Source organism: Podarcis pityusensis, assembly GCF_964106645.2.
Source record: "Podarcis pityusensis genome assembly, chromosome: 6".
Classification (NCBI taxonomy): Eukaryota; Metazoa; Chordata; class Lepidosauria; order Squamata; family Lacertidae; genus Podarcis; species Podarcis pityusensis.
In genome coordinates, this window is record NC_138030.1 from 80601191 (window position 1) to 80618009 (window position 16819).

General features: G+C 40.2%; 2 long non-coding RNA genes across 3 annotated transcripts in view; one reads left to right on the forward strand and one right to left on the reverse strand.

Annotated features, from left to right (window-relative positions):
• Nucleotides 1-10159: 10159 nt before the first annotated feature.
• LOC308479835 lies at nucleotides 10160-12990 on the reverse strand. Its single transcript, XR_013987839.1, has 3 exons — nucleotides 12909-12990; nucleotides 12680-12734; nucleotides 10160-10965 (listed from the first exon to the last, which is right to left on the reverse strand). It is a non-coding gene; the product is annotated as an uncharacterized lncRNA (long non-coding RNA).
• Nucleotides 12991-13031: 41 nt separating this feature from the next.
• Nucleotides 13032-16819, forward strand: part of LOC308479832 — a 132057-nt gene continuing 128269 nt past the window's right edge. Inside the window, exon 1 of one of the 2 annotated variants that reach the window (XR_013987834.1) lies at nucleotides 13032-13268. This is a non-coding gene — a long non-coding RNA (uncharacterized lncRNA). Of the gene's footprint in view, nucleotides 13269-13338; nucleotides 13500-16819 lie in introns of those variants that run through there. The other variant, XR_013987835.1, reaches the window with a different exon arrangement.

The following is a 16819-nucleotide window of genomic DNA, read 5'->3' on the forward strand; positions in this document are numbered from 1 at the left end:
AACAATTAGATTTTTTAATATGACTGCTGCCCCTTGAGCCATCAGGATGCCTTCTGGGGAATATGTAAAGAATCTTCATGAGTTTGGAATTTCTTATTTATGTATAAGTTTAGGCATGAAATCAATTACTTGCAGAATTGGCATGTTTGATTTGGATGATATGTATAATAAGTTTGAGAATATTGCTTTTGAATGCGAATGGCACAATTAATTTCTTCATTTAATTTCTCTAACTTAGGTTACCAAAGTTCGTTCTCGATCAAATATGGCTAAGCACAATAGTCTGGTCTGCAGAAAGCTGCAACTGAAGGGGGTGGAAACTGTTCCTGCAGGTAGGGAATAAGGATTGAATGCTCCCTGCAAACAAACAAAAAAATCCCAACACCCTCCTTGCATATAGAAAACCAACATGTCTACATTAAAATTAAAATTATTATTTTTATTAATCAGATTTATATACTGCCTTCATCAAAAGATCTCAGGGCAGTACACAAGATAAAACCTAACAAGATTTTAACCTAACCTTCTCCCAAATTTTATGTGAATAGTGATTTCTTGCTGTCTCCACTGCTACCATCTAGACTCTGAAGTATTACAGTATAAGGATAATATCAATATTTTGCTCCTTTTCTCTATTCCTGCACAGCTTTGGGGAGCATTCTGGAAGCTTTCACTTCCATCATTGATTAACCACAGCTTGTTGTGTCAACTTAACCAACAAACTGTGGTCAAGATGACCTATGGTTTATCCAGCTTATTTTATGCAAGCCGTAATTAACATTAGCTACAATTGGTCAAGGTTCGGATGACACTAGTTAGCATAATATGAAACCTAAAGCTCCTGAGCTGCTCTATTGTGGCCATGGCAGAGGAGCAGGGGGGCAAGCCTCAGGCCATCCAAACTTCCTCATTGTGTGACTTTCAAACTCTCCCATTAATTGCCTCACTGTTTTGAATCTCAGATGATAAAGTCTCCATGAGGTGACTTTATTGACTCATTTTCACAATGAAAGCGGTTTGTTTGACATTGCTCCTTCTTGAAAAGGGATGAGGTTACAAGCACCTTAGAAAAAAGAATCCCATTTCAAAAAGATGTCATAGTCTGATGTCAGCAGCAGTTTTTTATAATATGCAAAATTAATTCAGTCTAATGTCTCTTAATGAGGAAATGAGATGGGTCAAGTCAAGAGAGTTTTTGCTACCTCCTTTTTAAAACTTGTGAAGGAGGCCTTAGAAGTCATTCCCTTGCAAAATGAGAGAAGTGGTTTCGCATCAGGAATACTTTTATTTCGTGCTTTTGGAAGAGCATGTAAGGGTTCCTAGAGCTTTGCCCTGCCTTTGGCATCTAAATCCTATGCAAAAACATGCAAAGTTGGGGTTTCAAGAAACATCTCCAAACTCCCTTAATCCTTCCATCGACAACTGCACTATTGGGTTACACAGTTTTAATCCCAGAGGAGTTGTCTCTTGACATTAAACTGTCCAAATAGTATTTATATCTGCTGCTGCCTTGCAAGATCACTTAACCCTGCACAGCAGTTTAAAAGTAGTTAATGACAGCCCCAGCTTGACTTGCCCCTTATGAATGATCACATAAGTTCGACCTGTGCTGTCATGGTTTATGGAGGAAGGCAGTTTGTCCATTGCCTGCTGCTTCAGCCCCAGCAGGTAATTTGAAATGAAATGAGACAGTTTCTACAAGCAGATTGATTTGGGAATCTTGCCTGTTCTTCCCTTTGACCCTTGACAAGTTGACACTACAAAGATTGTGACTTTAAAAAATGATTGGGTGCAAATACATTTAGGTAGATGATTTACCGCGTGTTAAAGCAAGGACGTTCAGAGTGAAGCTGTGAGGGAAGGTAATTGTGAACTTTAACAACTCATGTTTTATGTTTCTGTTTTTCATTAATTATCTGACCAGATGAATCTACTGATAAAAAGTGTACCGCGTAGTATCCAGCAGGGTCCAGTGGAAAGACGTCAGAAGCCAAGAGCAGATCATTAGCTAATATGTGGATCTGTGAGTGGACAATTAAAATGCTGCTATAGTTGTTGTCATAACCCTGTTGAAGCTTGTTGCATTTAGTCAGTTGGAATAGATAGCAAAACTGAAAAGCAAGGGTTAAGTTTGAAGGCAATGTACCATGAGTTGCTATTTGAATATATGGCTCCCATGCATAACTCACTTTTTTTTTTACCTCTTCCTCTGAATGCAGTAATGAAACCACCAATATTGAAAAAATCAGTATTGGGCATGCTTAAGAACAACAAAATCAAAGAGCCACTGGTAGTAACCATAGACAATACTGAGGTAGATGGAGTGATGGTCTGGCTCAGTTTGAGGCAATTTATATTCCCTTTTCAATTTACCTAAGGCGGAAAATATTAGTGTTGTTTACTAGGGAACCCCGCCCCCCGATATTTTTAGCTACTGTTTTGAGCTGCACTGCTGAAGGATAAGCTTAATTCTCCAATTGAAACTATGGAACTTTACTTGGATTGATGGCGCCCTATCATTTTGTGTGTTTTTTTCCAAATATTGATCTGGGACTTTTTGTGTGCCGCTCTGAAATTAAATTATGGGTGCTTCTGTAAACCATAGGGATATGACGATCCAGCATAGTAGGGATGATAACCTGTATTCCTCCAGATGTTATTGGACTTGAACTCCCATCACTTCCAGCCAGCATAGCTAGTGGCCAGGGATGATGGGTGTAGTAATCTGTAACATCTGGAGCTTCAGAATCTCCATCCCTGAGGCAAAGTAACAAACATATTGGGTTGGCTCCAGGGGTTACTCTTGAGATGTGTTCCGTCCCTCAGGTCAACTCTGGAGCAGGTTTTCAGGGGTGGGACATAGGGCACTGCAGAAGGAGGGGAAAACTGACAAAATGGGGTACTTCACCCCTTTTGCCAATGAAATTACACTAATGGATCAGAAGTCTTCCATGGAGACAAGGAACCCTTTTGTTTATAAGAAACACAGTCTTGATCCCAGTCCATATGCTTGGATCGAGACTGAATTTCTGTTGCATCCGATGAAGTGGATGGTACTCCACAAAAGCTTATGCCAGAATAAATTTGTTAATCTTTATGGTGTCAAAAACTCCTTGTTGTTTTCGCTGCAAGACACTAACATGGCTTACTCCTCTAGAAATCCAGTCCCCTCCCCATGCAGCTTAAGAGTCTGGCGTGAAGTTAGGGTTTTGCTAACTTAGTTTTTTACTAGTGCATTTCAAAAGTAACCCATTGTGCTGCTGTAAGCATGACCCGCATATACTACGATGCAGATTTCCTAGGCCCCATCTGCACTATGCATTTAAAGCAGTATCATACCACTTTAAACAGTCATGGCTTTTCCCATAGAATCCTGGGAACTATAGTTTGTTAAAGTTGCTGAGTGTTGTTGTTGTTGTTGTTCAGTCGTTTAGTCGTGTACGACTCTTCGTGACCCCATGGACCAGAGCACGCCAGGCACATCTGTCTTCCACTGCCTCCCGCAGTTTGGTCAAACTCATGCTGGTAGCTTCGAGAACACTATCCAACCACCTCGTCCTCTGTCATCCCCTTCTCCTTGTGCCCTCCATCTTTCCCAACATCAGGGTCTTTTCCAGGGGGTCTTCGCTTCTCATGAGGTGGCCAAAGTATTGGAGTCTCAGCTTCACGTTCTGTCCTTCCAGTGAGCACTCAGGGCTGATTTCCTTAAGAATGGATAGGTTTGATCTTCTTGCAGTCCATGGGATTCTCAAGGGTCTCCTCCAGCACCATAATTCAAAAGAGTGTTGTTAGACTGCCCCTATTTCCCTCCAAAGATAAAATTCCCAGTTTCCTGAAAAGAGGAATTGTTTAACCACCCTGAGAACTTTAGCTCTGTGCAGGGAATAGGGGGACTCCTAACAACTCTTTGTGGGAAGCCATAACTGTTTAAAGTGTAAAGCTACTGCTTTACATTTATAGTGCAGATTGGGGCCTCAGTTCTTGCACCACATTCGTCACAAGGTTTTTATGGGGCAGGAGCAAGGGAGGTTCTGCAGTGGAAGAAGAGGAGAGTGTTACCACAATACACAATTTTAGGCAATGGTTGTATAGGATTAGGTTGTTTGCTGTTGTTTATTTTTGTATGTTAAAAAAAAAAGGTAGTTTACAGAGTCACGAATCCAGTTACCTATAAATAAATGCAACACACAATGTAAACTTATGTATGGGCTACACTGATTTTCCTCAGGCATTTAAAAAAATAGATTTTGTTCTAAAAACTTTAGCAGTAGGATTGCGCTTGAAGATCTCCCTCCTTTCCCCCCTTTTTCTAAAAATGCTGTGACCTAAGTTTCATACCGGCATCATTTTAAATTATTTACTACTCTTTCCACTCATATTTTCATTGAACTATGTTAAAAATATTTTGCTGAAATGTTTCTTTATGTTGTCCATTGGGTTTAATAGACGTGCCATTTAATAAGCTCTCTACCTGTAAGGATAGACTATTTGACCTCTGTGACCTGCCACTGGTAGACATAGTATAAGATTGCTTTGTGAAATAAAGCTGTCGGTAACATCAACAAAATAAAAAATGATCGTATTCCAATACTCTCTGCTGAGTACTATGACAGCACTGAAATATGGAATAAAATTGAAAGTAGATTAGTTTTGGGCCCTAAGTCATGCTTTGACAAGATATAAGAGAAGAGAACATATCTTTGAACTTTTAGTTTTAAAGTTTTTTAATGAAAATATTTATCATTTTGTAAGGTTCCTTCTTTCTTTATCACAGCTGGACTGTATAACCTTAAAACAATCCATTCTCTTATTGTAAGGGATATAAATACTGGGCTATCTTTTATATTAAACATCATAAAGGATACATGCACAGAGAGGAATTGTGTGACACCTGTATCAGTAAAGGGGTGTCATCTTAATAATAATAATAAAAAGCTTATTGGGGAGGTTGAAAAATCAGTCATTAATAAGCCACATATTTTTAAACTATGTAGAGCATGTAAAATACTTCAGACAAGGAGGCTGCCTTTGCCATATTTTCTGCTTGCTCTTGGAAATGTTTTCGATCTGAAGCGACGGGGTAAATATGCCTGGCTGGGCTGAGTCCTTTGGGGAAATTGTGTTTTCAACTTTAGAGACATTTTCAAATGCATACATTTGAATAAATATTATTTTAGATCCTTATTACTGGGTTGAGGGTGTGCTGCTGCAAGTTCTCAGCTCTGCAGCTCCCATTTGTTTCAGTGGGACTTTGCACCTTCCTTTTGTAAGACCGTTGGCAAAAATATGGTATAAATTCAGACTAAAATTATTTTAGCTGTATTGCATCCGTAATGATTAAAAATGCTTGGCAATGCTTTCCCTGAATGTGTCAAAATATTTATATGGTATTTACCTTTGCCGCAAAGCCTTTGGTACAGTCCCCTTGTTCTCATGCTCACTAAGGTCACTTTTAATACATTAAAAGTGCTCATATGCCACTTTAATAGTCATGGCTCCCCCCTAAAGAATCATGGATACTGTAGCTTGTCTGTGTAACCTTTCTCAGCACCCCTAGTAAACTAGAGTTCTCAGGATTCATTTGGGAAGGCTATATGACTGTTAAAATGCCATAATAGTGCATTATATGTATTGTGTGGATGTGACCACAGTCTCTCCTCATTTAACCCGTTTCTACTTCCCCCCCTTTCCTCTGTTTGTTTCTCCTGCGTTGAATTTTAGATTGTAAAACGCCTCACCTTGTTTCCTCTGTAAACTGCCTGGCACGGTTAACCAATTAACTAATTAACCAATTAATTAATTAATTAATTAGGGCGGGGGGGGGGGAAAGAGGTAATTGAAATTTCACAAAAGCAAGACCAATAAATCATTTATATATAAAACTGCCTGCTCTATTCCATCTACTTATTGTTGCCAATTCCTTAATGTAATTAGTTTTGAAATAAAATAATAGCCCAGTGTTTTGTTTTGTTTTAAAAAAAAGGTTCTTTGTGAGTTTGTAAAAACTCCGTTCATACTGGGAGGATTTCAAAATTATTGCTGTAAAAGTTAAATATGATATTCCTTTGAATTCCTCCCCTCAATCAGTTTTGTTTGTATATGTGTGTGTAGTGGGAAGGACTCTATGCTGGCATTCTGAATTCAAAGGCCAAATGTATGGCTACATCTTATTCTATGCTTTATTTTAATAGTCTTGGTAATAAACATATCAATATGTGTTCCAAGAGATGTGTGAAATAAGTGTAGTTCTACAAAATCAGGCATAATGCTTCCAAAATGACAAACCATTGACACTTCTGATGTGATTTTCTTTTAAAAAATAAGGAGTTAATTAAGTTTGGATGGCTGTAATAATTTTACAGATATAGCCAGTCTGTTAGCAAGCATTAACCTCTGTAAATCTGACAATGAATGATTGTAGTCCTTAATCTGCCGATTGCCATAGTCTATGCTACTTGGCAAATAAAGCTTGTGCTTCTGTTTTAGGCTGGAGACATTAGGTCAATGGGAAAGTACAGAAGTGTCCTCTCTGCCTCATCCTGCTTCTTGCACAAAGCCTGTGAGCAAGCGGATCATAGAATTGCAGAGTTGGACGGGACCCCAGGGCAGTGGTGGAGGAAGTCTCTCGGGCACCTGGGGCGGAGTGCCCAGGGGCGAGGCAAACCGCCCATAGGGACGGCATGGCCAGGCACCCATAGGGACGGAGTGGGGCATGCAACACCCTTAGGGATGGAACGTGCCGCAGGGCCCCAGCCGCCCTACAGCTGGGGGTAGGCAGCCAGCGCGGAGCCTGCGGGTGCCGAGACGCATGGCTCGTACACGCTGCAGGCCCCGCGGTGAGTGCCGCCGGCCATTTTGTCACCCCCCCGCCGGGTGGCACCTGGGTCAGACCGCACCCCCTTTCCTACACCCCTGCCCCAGGGGTCATCTAGTCCAACCCCCTGCAACGCTGGAATCTCCACTAAAGCATCCGTGACAGATGACCATCCGTCCTCTGCTTAAAAACCTCCAAGGAAGGAGGTTCGCTATGTCTGTTTTGAGTTAACACTGGAGTGTAAATCCAGCATCACCACGAAGCTTCCTGAGATATCCCAGGGACAAGGGAAGGAATAGAAGGAATGGAATGTCAACAGCCCTGCCAAAGTACGACAAATGGCCTGGGCACTTTGGGGCACCCCAAGGTAATTGTGGGGGAGTAGTTATCAGTATGGCACCATGTTTTACATCCCATGAAGTGTAACCTTTCTTGAGTATGTAGAATAATATTTTGAAGTTTTATGACTCTTTGAAACCGGTATATAAGCTTTGTTCTAATGTGCCTCAGGGCAGTCTTTCTAACTAGCAGTTTCTTTCTTTCTCCCCCCCCCCCCCCGGAGTTTTAGTCACAGGAGGATTCAGAAGATACGTGTGTAGGGTTTGCCCAGGGAAAAATGGCTCCCAAATGAGCCCCCTTTGATAGTTGCCACATAGACTGGATTGAAACAGACTTTTCTTTCTTGTATTAGGATGTTTGTGTGGTAAACTACCTTGGGGTGTTGAATGGTTATATTAAATTGCCTTAAACAAGTCAATAACCCAAAGGTGGGGAATGTTATCGGTATGACTGAAGGTAACCTTCTTTCAGGTAAAGTTGTGTGGAAATAGGCAGATCAACCCTTTTTCTTACACCCAGGATTGTCAAGTGTGGCGCTCCTTGAATGTTGACCACAGAGGGAAGCTGAAGAAAATCTTCACTGGTGTAACTCAGAGGAAATACTCTCAAGGCTGTGAAATCTGCTTCTGCCTTGAAGTGGGTCAGGTGAGGATCCCAGTCATAGGGCTGATCCTTCAGATCACAAAAGAGCGGGATATTTACTAGCAGTTTGTTGAATCACTGGCACTTCATCTGCAAGCATGCTTTGTCGTCCCTCAGTAAAAAGAAAACACTAACATTTTACATGTTACAGGATGTTGATTCTGCTCCCAAGACAGAGACCCCTGTTTGCCTAAAACCTGTTCAGTCTACCGGCAATTTCTCAGTGACAATCACATGCTGCTCCATCCATATGTAATCTTGTGCCAGGAAAGGCCACTTTCCTGAAAGGGAGGTAGACGAGTTGCCATTTTCCAGTATAAAAATAACTGGCTACATGGATTCTCCTGCGAAGGTAATTATGCACCTTCCAAAGGATTTCTACCATGGATGTGTAATATAATTGTCCTCACTTTGTGTGAGCAGACATTACACACAGCCAGCATCTGGCTTGGATCTGTGACCAATATGGTAAAAGCTATGACTTGACTCGGTAACATGGGGACAGAGTGAAAGGAGCAATTCTCAACTGAGGCAGAAGGCAGGACATGAAGGAGGCAGAAAGTAAAGCTGAGGGAGAGGAAAAAGGCAGAAACTGTGGGCTTTTGACAGCTCTGGCTGGAGTTGTTTAGGCTGCAAGTAGCAGCTTGTCTCTGTTCAGGGTAATACTTCTCCTTCAGCAACACGCAGCACCTTAAAATACCTGACAATAGGATGCCCTTGTGCCATTAGTATTTGATATTTCAAAACATGGTGCAGAGCAGAGTTAAGGCACAGATTAAATGACAATTTGGGAAAAAAGGATTAAGCTTTGAAAGAGAAAGCCAATCCAAAATGAAGCAGCATTTGTACACTTTTTAAAAACTTTGTCTGTTAAGTAAGATCTCCAGAGTCAATCCTTTATTTTATTTTATTTTGCAAAAATTTTATTAGTTTTTACAATATCAATGACAAACAAAAACATAAAACAAACAAAACATAACATAAATCATTACCTTATTGAAAATACTGTAACAGTTATTTACTTTGTAAAACGACTTCCTCGTTTCCCCTTAGTTGAATTTCATTGCATATCCTTATAACGGTTTTCCAAATCCCAATTTTAATACCCTTTAAATTAAACATTAACATCTTTAAATCTTTTCCTTCTTATATTAAACATATTATTTTATCAGTTAACATAAATACAATCCTAAGCCCTTTAAGTATCTGGACGCTATTTCCAGTTATTTTAGCTTAACAAATTTAACTAAATAATCATTAAATTTCTTCCATTCTTCGTGGTGTTCCTCCTCCTTCTGGTCGCGGACTCTTCCGGTTAGATCGGCTAGCTCCATACAATCCATCATCTTCATCTGCCATTCTTCTACTGTTGGTAATTCTTGAGTTTTCCACTTTTTAGCTAACAAAATACGAGCCGCAGTTGTGGCAGAGCCAATCCTTTAAGTGAATCAGTAAATCCTTTAAGGGAATCTTTAAAATTGACAAGTGCTGATTGTAATAATGATTGTAACATAATACATTGCATTTTAATTCCTTTCCCTCCTTATTTTCCTGGGTTGTAGCTCAGTGAAGAGCCAGATCACATATGTTTGCACATCACTTACTGATTTGTTGCACCAAGAAATGACTTGCCTGTGTGCCATCCCAGGTTAAGAATGACAGAATATTTGTGCCACCCAATATTAATTCAAATACAATAATTTCCAATGGACACAGATCACACATTTTCCTTAGAATCATAATGTACTGCATAATCAAATTGAGAGAGATCATGTCGCGAGCAGGTGTGTGTGAATTAGCTGTTTCCTTATTTCTCTTTTCCAGGGTCGAATGGTTCTTAGGTAGGTTCTTCTGTGTTTTATTGAGATTTTCTTTCCCTTTTACTGTCTCCTGCTGCAGCAGTGCTATCCTGTTGACTGCTAAAAGCAGGAATTACACATTTTTTAATATCCTTGCAATTCGTTATTTAAAATATCTGACCTCTGTTGTCTTAATGAGCTTAACAGGATTATTTTTCCACTTGAGCATTTTCTACTGGTAGGAAATTCCCCCCGAAGGATTACTTGTGTGCCGTCTTCCTATGTAGCACTATTAATGTTGATGACCAAAAGATGGCAGCACTATTTCCATTGTCATTGCCCTTCTGCTTTTCTGTATATATACTATTAAAGAAGAACCCGAATACAACAAAGCTCCCATCAATGACCAGCAAGAAGGGAGTAGCTAAACTTGTGAGTTGTGCATTTCAACTGCTTAGAGCACTTAGACCTATACATTGCTGGATAAAGTATTAAAGACTTCATTTAAAACCACTGCATGTTACGTTATATACAGAACTGTTGTACCACCTTTTTTTTTGTGTGGGTAAAATTAGCATGGAAAGAAAGTAAAAATTCTAGCAATTTTTCTTTAGTGGTCTACAGTTCTCTTTGAACCTATGATTTGACAAGTAATAACCATTTCACTTTTAAAAAGTCATTTTGGGGAACCTGTCACCCTCCATGTTATTAGACTCCCATCATCCCTGACCTTTAGTCATGCTGGCTGGGCCTGGTGGGGAATCCAGCAACATTTTTAGTGTTACAGGCTCTCCTCTCCTGCTCTTTAGAGGTTGCAGTTAGGTACAGATCTCTTTTACAAGTCTGATGTGGCCTTAATCTGAGCCAAGTCACCTGGGTGCTTGATTTGCTGCGATGTTTCGAAGGGCTACCCCAGGCACCCCCAATCTGTGGCCCTCCAGCTGTTATGGCCTACAATTCCCATGATCCCTAGCTAACAGGACCAGTGGTCAGGGATGATGGGAATTGTAGTCCAAAACATCTGGAGGGCTGAAGGTTGGTGATGCCTGGGCTACCCCAAGATAGTTTGCAACCTGAGGAAGAACTCGAAACAAAGCCCATCCAAAATCCAAAGCTGGTCAAGTTGTTTTGGTACCTGATCCAGAAAATCCCGCAAGTGCCTTATCTTGTGGTAAAAAATATAATAATATTTGTTGTTGTTGTAGATGATGATGATGTAAAATGCTTACCTTTCATGGACTTCACACTGCATAATGGGAGGACTTGCCTCCCAACAAAGAAGACCTTCCAAAAAAGTATTCTAGCATGATTTCCAAATATTGATACTCTCCTGACCACTGATAAAATGCAAAGAAGAACAGGGCTCTTGTACTGTTAATAATGGAATAAAGGAAATTTTATCAGGAAGGTTTTTTGCTTGCCCAGCCTGACAATTTTATCTATTGCGTTTCCCTCTACTCTACAACTTTTAAACATACATGCACCCCATTTTCTTTTGCATCTGGTCATCCTAGCCCTTAACTATGGAGCAGTTCAATGTCATACATGTATTTCCACACATATGAAGACTTCAAATTAGTATAAGGTGATGGTTTTGCTTTCACTGCTCCCTCCCTGCAAACTGAGACCAGGGCTATACTTAGCCATACCTTCCTCTCATGCATAATTTGCATTTTTAGAGAAGCAATTTTAGAGAAACGGGGGGGGGGGGGAGTTATTGTTTCTTATAAGTAATAACTAAAAACTTTCTAGTGTGGCTGATCAACCATTCCTTGCCCTCCCCTGGAGTGAGTGATAATAAAGCACATTATATTTGTTGAAAATTCGAGGACACTCTTGAGTAACGTGAAACACACTGTCCCACTGGGGCTGAATGAACTTGTTTCCTTTGTAGCTTCAACCCCACTTGACCTGGGAGAGAAGCCATGATGATGAATGAATGCTGGCTTCCTAAATGGCAAAGCAAAACACTCACACTACTGCTCAGCTGCCAGTTTGCTTAGCCACCATAGTTAGCATTAACAGCAGCAGATCTAACCTACATATGGAGTACCAAAAAACATTTCCAGAAGGCACTTCCTTATAGCTGCTTCTCTTGTCCACCCCCCCCCCCCCGGCTCCGTCTTCTTCTTTTTAAATCTAATTGAAAGATAGCGTCTCGAGGTGATGACAAAAAGGCATATATCTGACCAGCACTAGATAGGCTTTCCTCAGCTCCGGATATGACTTCTGTAATGCACAAAGCAGCAATAGAGTGTCAGCTCCGAAGCAAAGTTTACGATGTTTTTGAAGATTGTGTTAGTTCCTGTCAAAGTTAACTTAGAAAATGGCCACAGTGTGGCACGGTATGTTGAGATGTTAGTTTATAGATCCTTGGTGGAGCTTGTTCCAGAATTGGTAATATATGGGATGTGGGAGATCAAATGAAAGGAAGGCTTTTTTCTGTTTTATTTAAAAAATGATTAAAGAGTTGCAGCATCGTTTTGTTCCTTTTCTACCACATTGATCAGACAAATGGCTAAGAAAGTGGCTGCTGACCTATGTATAACAAACAGGGAAATAAGGAATAATGAGGCTCTATCAGGTTCTTGAGTCATTTTTGGGGAATCAAAGCTGGTGCTGCTCTTGCTACTTTGCCAAGTGCTTCCTAGTACCAGTTTCACTACTAATGCCCACCATTGCCTGGTAAGCCTACTTGAGGCCTTGCTGTGGTCACCTTGCCCATGGCCCCCTCCAACCTAATGTGAGTGCTGGTACCACTGAGCTTTACTGTTCTGATTTTCTACGGATAGTTCAGTCCGTACAGCATGAGCAGTGCTATTTTTCTAAAAAAAGAAGAGGTGCCGGAACTCACCATGGACACCTCCCTCGTTCTCTTAGAATGACGCACTCCTGAGAGATGCCGGAACTAAGTTCTGGCTAACACACAAAAAAAGCCCTGAGCATGGGATCAAGCCTCATATTAGGCAAAAGACTCCTGTATTGCAGGGGGTTGGACTAATTGACCCTTGTAGCCCTTCCAATTCTACAATTTTCTGATTCTATGCAATGCTATTTTTCAAGAAAAAGAGGTGCCACAACTCACCACGAAAGCCTCTCATAATGTCAATAGTATCCACCTGAGTTCTGGCGAGTTCCAGCTGTAAAAAAAAGAAGAAGCCCTTTTTCTATAGCAGGCAAGGAAGCATAGCAGCAGCTTGTTTTCCCACAGCCTCAGAGGTAGGCAGAACCTGCAATTTGCAATCCAGTCAGCTGAAAAATAAAAGAGATTAAAATTGCAGGTAATTTAGTTATTTAAAATGATGGTATCTCACCTGCTCAAGATGGCTAATAAGTCAAAACACCAAAACCATGGTCTGCATCCCGTGTTGTATATTTGCTCCTGCAACAGACTTCCTCTTTCTGCAAAGGAACCTCCTCTTCCTCTCCTGTACACAGCTCCACCCCCTAAGTGCCCTCAAAAGCAGCTACAGAGGGCTGGAGGACTCTCTGGAGAAGATATGAGGTGTGGGGTGGAGAGAAAATGGAAGTCCTGTTGCACATTGGATGCAATAGACTATTTCAGATGCAAAAGAATCTCCAGGTTAAACTCAACCAACCCCAGGAACTCCTGACAAAGTGAAGAAGCAAGTGTGATTATTCCTGGCATGCATACTTGAGAGGGTTCACATCTTGTAAAGTAAAATTATTATTATTATTATTATTTATTAATTATGTGTGTGGAGGGCTGAGGTTAAGCAGCTTGCCTCATGTCATGTTTTTGGCAGAAGCAGTAGTTTAACCCAGAGTCTTCCTTGTTCACTAAATAACCCTAGTACTAATTTACAATAGTAAAATTAGGACTTTTTTTTCACCTCTCAGGTGGGCGCCATTGCCATTCTAAAAGAATGAGGGTGGTGTTTGTGGTGAGTTGCGGCGCCTCTCTTTCTAGAAAAATAGCACTGAGCAAAATACTATATGAGTAAACAAGTCTGTTTAAAGCTTCGTGGCGATGTGTGTGTGTGTGTGTGTGTGTGTGTGGATTAAACGCAGTGTGCCTGATATCTTTTAAGAGAGTTTAATGGATTCCCTAATGGTTGAGAAGGAACTGTAATTGGGGGGCCTATCTAGTAGTTGATTTCTGGATCTTGTCACGCCAGGTAAGTAGACTGATTTTTATAGCCTATACAGTATTCCCGAGGGGAGCAAATTCTGAAGAAAAGGGTTCCAGGCGACTGAGCGTGTTCCATTTGGTTCACTTTGCTGGAATTACTGTGAACCAGTAACTGAAATCTACTCTAATGAAAAAGCTTTAGGGGCTCACTTCGCAGCTACCAGAACTGAAGGCGCTGTGGAGAATAGAAGATGGAAGTCAAAGAAACCAAAACAGCTTTCCTTAAGCTTTCTTTCTGAATCAGTAACTTGCTTGTTTTTTTCCTGTTTTAATGCAGTGTGTGTTTGTCTCTGTAAAATCATAGGCAATATAAAAATAGTGGTTTTTTTTTTTTTTTTTTTGGGTGATATTCTCATCCTAAGCCTGAGGAAGAAAATTGATTATTAAAGTCTTCCACTGTCTCTTTATCAGAGAGAGAACAAACCTAAGCAGTGCAATGCTTAAAACGAGGAGAAGGCAGAAAGTAGGTCCCCCGTTTACAGAAGCCATTTTGGTTTGATCCCGGAATGTCCTGCTTTTCCTTAGGATGTCCCTGTTTTCATCACAGAAATGTTGGAGGGTATGGAGTTATGCAACCCCTGAGCCAAGGAGATAAGTAAACTATACAACCAGGCATCTGAAGACAGCCCTGTACAGGGGAAGTTTAGTTTTTAAAAAATGTTTGTTGCTTTATTATGTTTTATATATATTGAAAGCCACCCAGAGTGACTGGGGCAACCCAGTCAGATGGGTGGGGTATAAATAATAAAAGTATTATTATTATTATTATTTTATTATTATTATTTATTATTAGAGAAATGTTGGAGTGTATGCTGGTGGCCCTAGATAAGCCATAATATTTCCACATTAGCCTTCTGTAAAAAAAAAAAATTGGGGGGGGGGGGCTGAGACAGTGTAAGTTGTAAGGAACTGGCGCCTTTAGGTGAAGTTTGCTACAAGGACATCATTTTATTTTATTTTTACCTGCGTGTCATCAAAATTAAAGAGTTACCAGGAGTTCATAGATGCATTATTCGCCTTTCAGCCTCTGTTTTTTTTTTTACATTTATTAATGTGTAATTGTTTTGGTCTTCTCATTCTTGGCATGATCCGTCTGCTTTCAAGCATCTCGTGCAAATAGTTTCCCTGTTAACATATCTGAACGTTTGATGTTTATTTGGGTAATCTGTTTAATAGAAAGAGCTGTATTTTTTCCCATCTGAAGAAAGCAGAATCTACCTCTGTTATTTCCCCCCTCCTCCTGTTCTTGCATCTATTTTTAACACCTTAAAAACATGCTAAGTAGGAAACTGGAAGGATCAAACAAAAGTCACTTCATGGGAAAATAACAGTGTTAATAGAAAACTAGGAACAATCTAGGTGTTAAGGTTGCTCACTGGGCCTTATCTTTCTCCCCATTTGAGCATGCTGATTATTGTTGTAATATTGATCATACACTTGTTTTAACAGTGTTTATATCGTGTTTGTGAGGGATAGGCAATACATGGTTGGCAGGCTCAGAACAATTCCATGGAGCCAGCAGACACTTATTTGAAACTGAAAATCTTCACTTAACGAAAGTGAGTGTGCAGTCCTGATGTATTCACAAATGTGATGACAAAGCTCAATAAGATTTGTTTTAAAAAATCATATATATATATATATATATATATATATATATGAATCAGAGTATTACAGAACAAGTGAAATAGCTACATTTCAACCTCTGCCATGTACATGAGAATGATGTATATGTCATGTTAATTTAAAGCCACCAAATGAGCAGAATTAATACACTTCACAAACATTTTGACTATTGTAATTTACACAGGTGTTTGATTTGCAAAACCCCACTATCAAAAACTCTTGCTCATGCCAAATACATATTCTTATCTCTTTAAAAATGGATTTGTTTGTCTTTGCCAGCTCTTAATGTGAACTTTGTGGCTGTTATCTTGTTTTTTACCCAAACAATCTTTCGGCAAGTCGTTATTAAAGGGTATTCCTCCACCTGGCTCCAAGAAACAAAACAAAAAAATGGAGTAGATATAACCCCCACAACTTTCAAGCATGAGTGATAGTCCTTAATTTGGAAATAGGTGGTGGCTATGAGCTTTCCATAGCCCTCACCACACTGCTTCCTGGTTCTAGTAGCCTCCCAGAGCACATTCTCTGCCCAGGCCACAGTTTCTCCCCTCTAACACCACCATGGTTTCTACACATATGACTTGGCTGCCTAGTTTGCCAATGTGTGTGTTTGCAAGATGAGCACACCAGCCAGCTGGCCATATTCTTCATGGGGGTTGCTGCAGCTGCAGCAATAGTTGTGTGGGGCGTGGCAGAATGCAGAAATTGATGGGCTTCCTGTTGCAGCAAAGAAGTTCTTCCCTTCTCTAAGCACTAGCTTGATCAACAAATGCAGGTTTGTGAACTCAGGCCAGGGAGGTTTCCTCAGCAGCAACAGCCTTGATATCCTCCTGCAAATTTGAAAATGGCACCGGAAGTTATTGTAAATGAGAAGATGATCATGAAGCATGTAAGTTCCTTTTCCCATTTCCTGCAAAATGTACAAAACAGGCTTCTGAGATCTTTGTAAATTTGCTGCTTTAGTAAAAGTGGGATTGGGCTCCAAGGTCTATATCGAGTAGAGCCATGGATCCTAAGCGTGCTTGCATGGGAGTAAATTGCACTGTATTCAATAGGATTTCAGTATCCAAAGGGTCATACCCTAACCTACATTTCAGCCAGTTTAATCCCTTTTAAAAATAAAAACTGATGAAATAAAAATGAATACAGTACAATATGCACCATGTCTTTTGTTCAAGGCTAGACTCCCAAGCTATGTGGAATCAAAGATTCCTCTCTGTTACACAAAAGAAGGGAATCATCTCAGAGGAAGTCAGGGTTAGAAATTGAGGTGACCACAGAACTGCAACAATTTATAATATAGCCATATTTTAAGACATTTGAAAAGGGTAATAAATTTAATAGCCAACTGTGAAAGAATAGGGCTTTCAGCCATTTTGTGTTTGGTTTTTGATTGCATAACTTGGGTTGTGTAAAACAGTTGCTTTTTGCTTTATGGTGTTTTGT